Source organism: Leiobunum rupestre, chromosome 7 (genome assembly GCF_980474605.1).
Source record: "Leiobunum rupestre chromosome 7, qqLeiRupe1.1.hap1, whole genome shotgun sequence".
NCBI classification, from domain to species: Eukaryota; Metazoa; Arthropoda; class Arachnida; order Opiliones; family Sclerosomatidae; genus Leiobunum; species Leiobunum rupestre.
This window is the reverse complement of record NC_143390.1, coordinates 24,283,595-24,296,577: the sequence shown is the minus strand read 5'-3', so window position 1 is coordinate 24,296,577 and position 12,983 is coordinate 24,283,595. Positions and strand designations below refer to the sequence as shown.

Genomic DNA, 12,983 nt, shown 5'->3' with positions numbered 1-12,983 from the left:
AGTGCTGTATCTTCATCAATTTCCTGTCCAGTCTTTTCTGTGTCTTTTTGTAATCTGGGGGCCTATTCTTGTCTTGGCGATACGCATGTCGTTATGGCGGAATCGATAAAATATCGCCATAACGACATCGACTGGCGAAAACCGTATTCTTGTCTCCAAAACTCACTTCGACATCGCCGTATCGCCAGCGAATTATAACCACAGGGCTGGGGATCCCGGAATCGCGGTTTTTTGTCGTTATGACGTCATTTTTCACTTCGAATCGCGGTATTTTCAAAATGGCTGCTTTACAGCTCGCATGTTTTGAGTTTTGGCGTCTGTCAGAAATGGAAGAAACGAAGAGTTTGGGGTGGGAGAGAGTTCTAAGAGATAGATCAAAAGCTTTTGAACTTTCGGAAAATTAGTTTAGAAGTTTATTTCACCTAGATAAGTATTTAGTAATAGAGATTTGTGAGCATCTAAAAGCGACGTTAGAGTCAAACGCGTCTAACGTAAGAGTTACGGATCTCCCTGTAGATTCAAAGGTGAGCCATGAATTTAAGAATTAAATTTCGTAATTATTAGCGTTTTAATAATTATATGGTTCATTAGGCGTTAGTGGCTGTTCGATTTTGTGCTTACCAGAAAAGATTTGTTTCTTGATGTCAGTCAGGCCACGGTCAGTCGCTGTCTGCATCAAGAAACCGATGCAATAAATAGCATTTTAATGCCAAAATGGATAAAATTTCCACTGAGTAAAGGGAAGCCACAAAGTTGAGGTAATTATCAAATCTTCTCATAGCAGATAAATATTAATTTAACAATGCGTATAGATTTATGGAGAAGACCAGATTTCCCGGGGGCCATTGCTGCAATAGATTGTACGCACATAGCAAATGTTGCTCCAAATTCACAAGATTCAAATTATCGTGAACATTTGTACATTAACAGGAAAGGATACCATTCCTTAAACGTGCAATTGGTAAGCTTTATTTATATATATATATAAATAATATACATGTACATTCAAAAATTTACATAGTTTTTATAGGTTTGCAATTGTGATATGGTAATTTTTCATGTCAAAGCCAAGTTTCCTGGGCGTACTCATGATGCCCACATATACAAGGCATCAATGGTTTCAAGATATCTTTGAAAAAAGTTACCTAGCAACCAAGAACTCTAGAGATCATTCCTAAGGTACGTTTTGAGTATTAACTTCTCAATATAAAGGTAAGTATGAGGGTGTATAGGTAACAGAAAAACAACTATTTTTCTTTTCAAAACTTTATTAGTGAAAGTGTAAAAGATTCTTCAAAATAAAAAATTTGAATTGTTCACTTACTTTGTTTTAAAACTAAGCATATGAAACTCAAATAGTTTTTACAATACAAATTCCCCTTTGAGAACTAGCTATATGGCACCAAGTTTCCAACTGATCTTCCATTATCTTAGTTTGCTTATCAAGATTTGAATTTATTTTCTCAAGAAATTGTTGAGCCCTTGCATATGGCCCTGTTGCCTTTGTTGGTTGCGACCTTTAAACGGTTTAAGCCAAATTAGTAAATGATTTTCTACTTACCTCGTGCAGCTGGAGAAATATTTTTACCTTGGGAGTGATTAGAACCAAAGAATATAAAGCCCCAGGAATGGAAGGATTGATATTATTGGCCGCGTGTTTTGGCCGAGCTAGAAACTTCCGGCAAAGCAAATCAGAGTAACTGGAAACGGTTACCGCAACCAGGTCTCTCTTTGAAAACGAGAGGTGCAAAAGTTCCACTAGACGGAGCTACACCTTCCATTCCTGGGGCTTTATATTAATTGTTAGAACTCAGACGCTACTGGTAAACTATGATTAAATCTTGGAGATCTGCGGGAATGGGAGCCAGTGGGAGAAGAATTGGCGATAGTGACTGAATATGGAGGAGCCATTGTTGAAGAAGCTGCGGGACTTTGATCTAAATTAGCCAATGCCGCATCCATTTTCTTCAATTATCTGTTGTTAAAACCAAGAAATGTTAGCATGAAATGTATTCATGAAAGAATACTTACCCCAAAACCAGCTTCTGGTTCTTCGTAGTGGCCAAATGTACCCCCTAGGCCACTCAATAAACGAGAGCTGCCCAGCATTTGCTCGACCTTCCTCAGTTGTCTTAGTTCTAGTTTGGTTAGTTCCAGTCAGCCAAACTCTGGAATAGAAGTAACAGTATTTCTATTCCAAAAAAATTACTGCACCTCCAGTACGGGATAGTCCCTAAAAAGCAGAGTTGGCAGAGGTGGCAGAGTTCCGGCAGAGCTCCTCTTCCTACTGCGGTAGTAGCTACTATAGATATTCGAGAGAAAGCAAGCCAAGGAAGATTAACCTTCCTTTGTTTGGCGCGAGCATTTCAAAACTGAGTTTTTGGTCGTTATATAATTGCTCAAAAAATGTTTAGGCCGTATTGTTAACAAAATTAAAATTAAATGTTTATGTTGGGTTATTAACGAAATTTTATACTTTCTGTTGGCCATTATATTTAATAATACTGTTAACGGAATTTCCAACTTCGCAGAGCTCGTTACGCAATATGGCAGAGCTCCGCCTATGTCGCGCTTTCCCTGGATAACCCTATTATTCGGGCGTCTTATTTCGTAACTAAGGTCGGCCTACATATTTAATAATGTTATTCACGGGATTTCATACTTTAATTTAATTTATAGCCCTAATTTTGATTTGGCAGAGCTCGTTACGCAATATGGCAGAGCTCCGCCTATGTCGCGCTTTCCCTGCATAACTCTATTATTCGGTCGTCTTATTTCGTAACTAATGTCGGACTACATATTTAATAATGTTATTCACGGGATTTCATACTTTAATTTCGTTTCTAGCTCTGATTTTGATTTGGCAGAGCTCGTTACGCAATATGGCAGAGCTCCGCCTATGTCGCGCTTTCCCTGCATAACCCTATTATTCGGGCGTCTTATTCCCTGTCTAAGGTCGGCCTACATATTTAATAATGTTATTCACGGGATTTCATACTTTAATTTCGTTTCTAGCTTTGTTTTTAATTTGGCAGAGCTCGGTTTCGAATAAGGCAGAGCTCCGCCTATGTCGCGCTTTCCCTGCATAACCCTATTATTCGGGCGTCTTATTTCGTAACTAATGTCGGCCTACATATTTAATAATGTTATTCACGGGATTTCATACTTTAATTTCGTTTCTAGCTTTGTTTTTAATTTGGCAGAGCTCGGTTTCGAATATGGCAGAGCTCCGCCTATGTCGCGCTTTCCCTGCATAACCCTATTATTCGGGCGTCTTATTTCGTAACTAAGGTCGGCCTACATATTTAATAATGTTATTCACGGGATTTCATACTTTAATTTAATTTATAGCCCTAATTTTGATTTGGCAGAGCTCGTTACGCAATATGGCAGAGCTCCGCCTATGTCGCGCTTTCCCTGCATAACTCTATTATTCGGTCGTCTTATTTCGTAACTAATGTCGGACTACATATTTAATAATGTTATTCACGGGATTTCATACTTTAATTTCGTTTCTAGCTCTGATTTTGATTTGGCAGAGCTCGTTACGCAATATGGCAGAGCTCCGCCTATGTCGCGCTTTCCCTGCATAACCCTATTATTCGGGCGTCTTATTTCGTAACTAATGTCGGCCTACATATTTAATAATGTTATTCACGGGATTTCATACTTTAATTTCGTTTCTAGCTTTGTTTTTAATTTGGCAGAGCTCGGTTTCGAATATGGCAGAGCTCCGCCTATGTCGCGCTTTCCCTGCATAACCCTATTATTCGGGCGTCTTATTTCGTAACTAAGGTCGGCCTACATATTTAATAATGTTATTCACGGGATTTCATACTTTAATTTAATTTATAGCCCTAATTTTGATTTGGCAGAGCTCGTTACGCAATATGGCAGAGCTCCGCCTATGTCGCGCTTTCCCTGCATAACTCTATTATTCGGTCGTCTTATTTCGTAACTAATGTCGGACTACATATTTAATAATGTTATTCACGGGATTTCATACTTTAATTTCGTTTCTAGCTCTGATTTTGATTTGGCAGAGCTCGTTACGCAATATGGCAGAGCTCCGCCTATGTCGCGCTTTCCCTGCATAACCCTATTATTCGGGCGTCTTATTTCGTAACTAATGTCGGCCTACATATTTAATAATGTTATTCACGGGATTTCATACTTTAATTTCGTTTCTAGCTTTGTTTTTAATTTGGCAGAGCTCGGTTTCGAATATGGCAGAGCTCCGCCTATGTCGCGCTTTCCCTGCATAACCCTATTATTCGGGCGTCTTATTTCGTAACTAAGGTCGGCCTACATATTTAATAATGTTATTCACGGGATTTCATACTTTAATTTAATTTATAGCCCTAATTTTGATTTGGCAGAGCTCGTTACGCAATATGGCAGAGCTCCGCCTATGTCGCGCTTTCCCTGCATAACTCTATTATTCGGTCGTCTTATTTCGTAACTAATGTCGGACTACATATTTAATAATGTTATTCACGGGATTTCATACTTTAATTTCGTTTCTAGCTCTGATTTTGATTTGGCAGAGCTCGTTACGCAATATGGCAGAGCTCCGCCTATGTCGCGCTTTCCCTGCATAACCCTATTATTCGGGCGTCTTATTCCCTGTCTAAGGTCGGCCTACATATTTAATAATGTTATTCACGGGATTTCATACTTTAATTTCGTTTCTAGCTTTGTTTTTAATTTGGCAGAGCTCGGTTTCGAATAAGGCAGAGCTCCGCCTATATCGCGCTTTCCCTGCATAACCCTATTATTCGGGCGTCTTATTTCGTAACTAATGTCGGCCTACATATTTAATAATGTTATTCACGGGATTTCATACTTTAATTTCGTTTCTAGCTTTGTTTTTAATTTGGCAGAGCTCGGTTTCGAATATGGCAGAGCTCCGCCTATGTCGCGCTTTCCCTGCATAACCCTATTATTCGGGCGTCTTATTTCGTAACTAAGGTCGGCCTACATATTTAATAATGTTATTCACGGGATTTCATACTTTAATTTAATTTATAGCCCTAATTTTGATTTGGCAGAGCTCGTTACGCAATATGGCAGAGCTCCGCCTATGTCGCGCTTTCCCTGCATAACTCTATTATTCGGTCGTCTTATTTCGTAACTAATGTCGGACTACATATTTAATAATGTTATTCACGGGATTTCATACTTTAATTTCGTTTCTAGCTCTGATTTTGATTTGGCAGAGCTCGTTACGCAATATGGCAGAGCTCCGCCTATGTCGCGCATTCCCTGCATAACCCTATTATTCGGGCGTCTTATTCCCTGTCTAAGGTCGGCCTACATATTTAATAATGTTATTCACGGGATTTCATACTTTAATTTCGTTTCTAGCTTTGTTTTTAATTTGGCAGAGCTCGGTTTCGAATAAGGCAGAGCTCCGCCTATGTCGCGCTTTCCCTGCATAACCCTATTATTCGGGCGTCTTATTTCGTAACTAAGGTCGGCCTACATATTTAATAATGTTATTCACGGGATTTCATACTTTAATTTCGTTTCTAGCTTTGTTTTTAATTTGGCAGAGCTCGGTTTCGAATATGGCAGAGCTCCGCCTATGTCGCGCTTTCCCTGCATAACCCTATTATTCGGGCATCTTATTCCGTAACTAAGGTCGGCCTACATATTTAATAATGTTATTCACGGGATTTCATACTTTAATTTCGTTTCTAGCTCTGATTTTGATTTGGCAGAGCTCGTTACGCAATATGGCAGAGCTCCGCCTAAGTCGCGCTTTCCCTGCATAACCCTATTATTCGGGCGTCTTATTTCGTAACTAATGTCGGCCTACATATTTAATAATGTTATTCACGGGATTTCATACTTTAATTTCGTTTCTAGCTTTGTTTTTAATTTGGCAGAGCTCGGTTTCGAATATGGCAGAGCTCCGCCTATGTCGCGCTTTCCCTGCATAACCCTATTATTCGGGCGTCTTATTTCGTAACTAATGTCGGCCTACATATTTAATAATGTTATTCACGGGATTTCATACTTTAATTTAATTTCTAGCCCTAATTTTGATTTGGCAGAGCTCGTTACGCAATATGGCAGAGCTCCGCCTATGTCGCGCTTTCCCTGCATAACCCTATTATTCGGGCGTCTTATTCCGTAACTAATGTCGGCCTACATATTTAATAATGTTATTCACGGGATTTCATACTTTAATTTTGTTTCTAGCTCTGATTTTGATTTGGCAGAGCTCGTTACGCAATATGGCAGAGCTCGTTACGCAATATGGCAGAGCTCCGCCTAAGTCGCGCTTTCCCTGGATAACCCTATTATTCGGGCGTCTTATTTCGTAACTAAGGTCGGCCTACATATTTAATAATGTTATTCACGGGATTTCATACTTTAATTTCGTTTCTAGCTTTGTTTTTAATTTGGCAGAACTCGGTTTCGAATATGGCAGAGCTCCGCCTATGTCGCGCTTTCCCTGCATAACCCTATTATTCGGGCGTCTTATTCCGTAACTAAGGTCGGCCTACATATTTAATAATGTTATTCACGGGATTTCATACTTTAATTTCGTTTCTAGCTTGGTTTTTAATTTGGCAGAGCTGTGTTTCGAATATGGCAGAGCTCCGCCTATATCGCGCTTTCCCTGGATAACCCTATTATTCGGGCGTCTTATTCCGTAACTAAGGTCGGCCTACATATTTAATAATGTTATTCACGGGATTTCATACTTTAATTTCGTTTCTAGCTCTGATTTTGATTTGGCAGAGCTCGTTACGCAATATGGCAGAGCTCCGCCTAAGTCGCGCTTTCCCTGCATAACCCTATTATTCGGGCGTCTTATTTCGTAACTAATGTCGGCCTACATATTTAATAATGTTATTCACGGGATTTCATACTTTAATTTCGTTTCTAGCTTTGTTTTTAATTTGGCAGAACTCGGTTTCGAATATGGCAGAGCTCCGCCTATGTCGCGCTTTCCCTGCATAACCCTATTATTCGGGCGTCTTATTTCGTAACTAATGTCGGCCTACATATTTAATAATGTTATTCACGGGATTTCATACTTTAATTTAATTTCTAGCCCTAATTTTGATTTGGCAGAGCTCGTTACGCAATATGGCAGAGCTCCGCCTATGTCGCGCTTTCCCTGCATAACCCTATTATTCGGGCGTCTTATTCCGTAACTAAGGTCGGCCTACATATTTAATAATGTTATTCACGGGATTTCATACTTTAATTTCGTTTCTAGCTTTGTTTTTAATTTGGCAGAGCTCGGTTTCGAATATGGCAGAGCTCCGCCTATGTCGCGCTTTCCCTGCATAACCCTATTATTCGGGCGTCTTATTCCGTAACTAAGGTCGGCCTACATATTTAATAATGTTATTCACGGGATTTCATACTTTAATTTCGTTTCTAGCTCTGATTTTGATTTGGCAGAGCTCGTTACGCAATATGGCAAAGCTCCGCCTAAGTCGCGCTTTCCCTGCATAACCCTATTATGCGGGCGTCTTATTTCGTAACTAATGTCGGCCTACATATTTAATAATGTTATTCACGGGATTTCATACTTTAATTTCGTTTCTAGCTTTGTTTTTAATTTGGCAGAGCTCGGTTTCGAATATGGCAGAGCTCCGCCTATGTCGCGCTTTCCCTGCATAACCCTATTATTCGGGCGTCTTATTTCGTAACTAATGTCGGCCTACATATTTAATAATGTTATTCACGGGATTTCATACTTTAATTTCGTTTCTAGATTGGTTTTTAATTTGGCAGAGCTTGGTTTCGAATATGGCAGAGCTCCGCCTATGTCGCGCTTTCCCTGCATAACCCTATTATTCGGGCGTCTTATTTCGTAACTAATGTCGGCCTACATATTTAATAATGTTATTCACGGGATTTCATACTTTAATTTAATTTCTAGCCCTAATTTTGATTTGGCAGAGCTCGTTACGCAATATGGCAGAGCTCCGCCTATGTCGCGCTTTCCCTGCATAACCCTATTATTCGGGCGTCTTATTCCGTAACTAAGGTCGGCCTACATATTTAATAATGTTATTCACGGGATTTCATACTTTAATTTCGTTTCTAGCTTTGTTTTTAATTTGGCAGAGCTCGGTTTCGAATATGGCAGAGCTCCGCCTATGTCGCGCTTTCCCTGCATAACCCTATTATTCGGGCGTCTTATTCCGTAACTAAGGTCGGCCTACATATTTAATAATGTTATTCACGGGATTTCATACTTTAATTTCGTTTCTAGCTCTGATTTTGATTTGGCAGAGCTCGTTACGCAATATGGCAAAGCTCCGCCTAAGTCGCGCTTTCCCTGCATAACCCTATTATGCGGGCGTCTTATTTCGTAACTAATGTCGGCCTACATATTTAATAATGTTATTCACGGGATTTCATACTTTAATTTCGTTTCTAGCTTTGTTTTTAATTTGGCAGAGCTCGGTTTCGAATATGGCAGAGCTCCGCCTATGTCGCGCTTTCCCTGCATAACCCTATTATTCGGGCGTCTTATTTCGTAACTAATGTCGGCCTACATATTTAATAATGTTATTCACGGGATTTCATACTTTAATTTCGTTTCTAGATTGGTTTTTAATTTGGCAGAGCTTGGTTTCGAATATGGCAGAGCTCCGCCTATATCGCGCTTTCCCTGGATAACCCTATTATTCGGGCGTCTTATTCCGTAACTAAGGTCGGCCTACATATTTAATAATGTTATTCACGGGATTTCATACTTTAATTTCGTTTCTAGCTTTGTTTTTAATTTGGCAGAGCTCGGTTTCGAATATGGCAGAGCTCCGCCTATGTCGCGCTTTCCCTGCATAACCCTATTATTCGGGCGTCTTATTCCGTAACTAAGGTCGGCCTACATATTTAATAATGTTATTCACGGGATTTCATACTTTAATTTCGTTTCTAGCTCTGATTTTGATTTGGCAGAGCTCGTTACGCAATATGGCAAAGCTCCGCCTAAGTCGCGCTTTCCCTGCATAACCCTATTATGCGGGCGTCTTATTTCGTAACTAATGTCGGCCTACATATTTAATAATGTTATTCACGGGATTTCATACTTTAATTTCGTTTCTAGCTTTGTTTTTAATTTGGCAGAGCTCGGTTTCGAATATGGCAGAGCTCCGCCTATGTCGCGCTTTCCCTGCATAACCCTATTATTCGGGCGTCTTATTTCGTAACTAATGTCGGCCTACATATTTAATAATGTTATTCACGGGATTTCATACTTTAATTTCGTTTCTAGATTGGTTTTTAATTTGGCAGAGCTTGGTTTCGAATATGGCAGAGCTCCGCCTATGTCGCGCTTTCCCTGCATAACCCTATTATTCGGGCGTCTTATTTCGTAACTAATGTCGGCCTACATATTTAATAATGTTATTCACGGGATTTCATACTTTAATTTAATTTCTAGCCCTAATTTTGATTTGGCAGAGCTCGTTACGCAATATGGCAGAGCTCCGCCTATGTCGCGCTTTCCCTGCATAACCCTATTATTCGGGCGTCTTATTCCGTAACTAAGGTCGGCCTACATATTTAATAATGTTATTCACGGGATTTCATACTTTAATTTCGTTTCTAGCTTTGTTTTTAATTTGGCAGAGCTCGGTTTCGAATATGGCAGAGCTCCGCCTATGTCGCGCTTTCCCTGCATAACCCTATTATTCGGGCGTCTTATTCCGTAACTAAGGTCGGCCTACATATTTAATAATGTTATTCACGGGATTTCATACTTTAATTTCGTTTCTAGCTCTGATTTTGATTTGGCAGAGCTCGTTACGCAATATGGCAAAGCTCCGCCTAAGTCGCGCTTTCCCTGCATAACCCTATTATGCGGGCGTCTTATTTCGTAACTAATGTCGGCCTACATATTTAATAATGTTATTCACGGGATTTCATACTTTAATTTCGTTTCTAGCTTTGTTTTTAATTTGGCAGAGCTCGGTTTCGAATATGGCAGAGCTCCGCCTATGTCGCGCTTTCCCTGCATAACCCTATTATTCGGGCGTCTTATTTCGTAACTAATGTCGGCCTACATATTTAATAATGTTATTCACGGGATTTCATACTTTAATTTCGTTTCTAGATTGGTTTTTAATTTGGCAGAGCTTGGTTTCGAATATGGCAGAGCTCCGCCTATGTCGCGCTTTCCCTGCATAACCCTATTATTCGGGCGTCTTATTTCGTAACTAATGTCGGCCTACATATTTAATAATGTTATTCACGGGATTTCATACTTTAATTTAATTTCTAGCCCTAATTTTGATTTGGCAGAGCTCGTTACGCAATATGGCAGAGCTCCGCCTATGTCGCGCTTTCCCTGCATAACCCTATTATTCGGGCGTCTTATTCCGTAACTAAGGTCGGCCTACATATTTAATAATGTTATTCACGGGATTTCATACTTTAATTTCGTTTCTAGCTTTGTTTTTAATTTGGCAGAGCTCGGTTTCGAATATGGCAGAGCTCCGCCTATGTCGCGCTTTCCCTGCATAACCCTATTATTCGGGCGTCTTATTCCGTAACTAAGGTCGGCCTACATATTTAATAATGTTATTCACGGGATTTCATACTTTAATTTCGTTTCTAGCTCTGATTTTGATTTGGCAGAGCTCGTTACGCAATATGGCAAAGCTCCGCCTAAGTCGCGCTTTCCCTGCATAACCCTATTATGCGGGCGTCTTATTTCGTAACTAATGTCGGCCTACATATTTAATAATGTTATTCACGGGATTTCATACTTTAATTTCGTTTCTAGCTTTGTTTTTAATTTGGCAGAGCTCGGTTTCGAATATGGCAGAGCTCCGCCTATGTCGCGCTTTCCCTGCATAACCCTATTATTCGGGCGTCTTATTTCGTAACTAATGTCGGCCTACATATTTAATAATGTTATTCACGGGATTTCATACTTTAATTTCGTTTCTAGATTGGTTTTTAATTTGGCAGAGCTTGGTTTCGAATATGGCAGAGCTCCGCCTATATCGCGCTTTCCCTGGATAACCCTATTATTCGGGCGTCTTATTCCGTAACTAAGGTCGGCCTACATATTTAATAATGTTATTCACGGGATTTCATACTTTAATTTCGTTTCTAGCTTTGTTTTTAATTTGGCAGAGCTCGGTTTCGAATATGGCAGAGCTCCGCCTATGTCGCGCTTTCCCTGCATAACCCTATTATTCGGGCGTCTTATTCCGTAACTAAGGTCGGCCTACATATTTAATAATGTTATTCACGGGATTTCATACTTTAATTTCGTTTCTAGCTCTGATTTTGATTTGGCAGAGCTCGTTACGCAATATGGCAAAGCTCCGCCTAAGTCGCGCTTTCCCTGCATAACCCTATTATGCGGGCGTCTTATTTCGTAACTAATGTCGGCCTACATATTTAATAATGTTATTCACGGGATTTCATACTTTAATTTCGTTTCTAGCTTTGTTTCCATAAAAACTTGTCAAGGTTAACGGTAATAGTTAGTGTAGGGAGCTGTTGGCTCGATCGTGTGGCATGCAGGGCTTGCCACCACCCTCCTACGCATTGTAACCCGGCCACCTGAATTAAAGGCTTCAAAAGTCGCTTGATGACTTAGGCCTAAGGTGGTGCCTTGGGTATTAGCCTAGCTGATTATTATTATTATTATTATTATATGGCAGAGCTCCGCCTATGTCGCGCTTTCCCTGCATAACCCTATTATTCGGGCGTCTTATTTCGTAACTAATGTCGGCCTACATATTTAATAATGTTATTCACGGGATTTCATACTTTAATTTCGTTTCTAGATTGGTTTTTAATTTGGCAGAGCTTGGTTTCGAATATGGCAGAGCTCCGCCTATGTCGCGCTTTCCCTGCATAACCCTATTATTCGGGCGTCTTATTTCGTAACTAATGTCGGCCTACATATTTAATAATGTTATTCACGGGATTTCATACTTTAATTTAATTTCTAGCCCTAATTTTGATTTGGCAGAGCTCGTTACGCAATATGGCAGAGCTCCGCCTATGTCGCGCTTTCCCTGCATAACCCTATTATTCGGGCGTCTTATTCCGTAACTAAGGTCGGCCTACATATTTAATAATGTTATTCACGGGATTTCATACTTTAATTTCGTTTCTAGCTTTGTTTTTAATTTGGCAGAGCTCGGTTTCGAATATGGCAGAGCTCCGCCTATGTCGCGCTTTCCCTGCATAACCCTATTATTCGGGCGTCTTATTCCGTAACTAAGGTCGGCCTACATATTTAATAATGTTATTCACGGGATTTCATACTTTAATTTCGTTTCTAGCTCTGATTTTGATTTGGCAGAGCTCGTTACGCAATATGGCAAAGCTCCGCCTAAGTCGCGCTTTCCCTGCATAACCCTATTATGCGGGCGTCTTATTTCGTAACTAATGTCGGCCTACATATTTAATAATGTTATTCACGGGATTTCATACTTTAATTTCGTTTCTAGCTTTGTTTTTAATTTGGCAGAGCTCGGTTTCGAATATGGCAGAGCTCCGCCTATGTCGCGCTTTCCCTGCATAACCCTATTATTCGGGCGTCTTATTTCGTAACTAATGTCGGCCTACATATTTAATAATGTTATTCACGGGATTTCATACTTTAATTTCGTTTCTAGATTGGTTTTTAATTTGGCAGAGCTTGGTTTCGAATATGGCAGAGCTCCGCCTATGTCGCGCTTTCCCTGCATAACCCTATTATTCGGGCGTCTTATTTCGTAACTAATGTCGGCCTACATATTTAATAATGTTATTCACGGGATTTCATACTTTAATTTAATTTCTAGCCCTAATTTTGATTTGGCAGAGCTCGTTACGCAATATGGCAGAGCTCCGCCTATGTCGCGCTTTCCCTGCATAACCCTATTATTCGGGCGTCTTATTCCGTAACTAAGGTCGGCCTACATATTTAATAATGTTATTCACGGGATTTCATACTTTAATTTCGTTTCTAGCTTTGTTTTTAATTTGGCAGAGCT

At 39.9% G+C, this 12,983-nt stretch overlaps 1 protein-coding gene and 1 long non-coding RNA gene across 2 annotated transcripts in view; one reads left to right on the top strand and one right to left on the bottom strand.

Moving 5' to 3' along the window:
* Positions 1-12,983, top strand: part of LOC149935261 (protein-lysine N-trimethyltransferase SMYD5-like) — a 286,480-nt gene that overhangs the window by 12,110 nt on the left and 261,387 nt on the right. The window lies entirely within an intron of this gene.
* LOC149935271 (uncharacterized) lies at positions 1,302-2,271 on the bottom strand. Its single transcript, XR_016472285.1, has 3 exons — positions 2,032-2,271; positions 1,562-1,975; positions 1,302-1,517 (listed from the first exon to the last, which is right to left on the bottom strand). It is a non-coding gene; the product is annotated as an uncharacterized LOC149935271 (long non-coding RNA).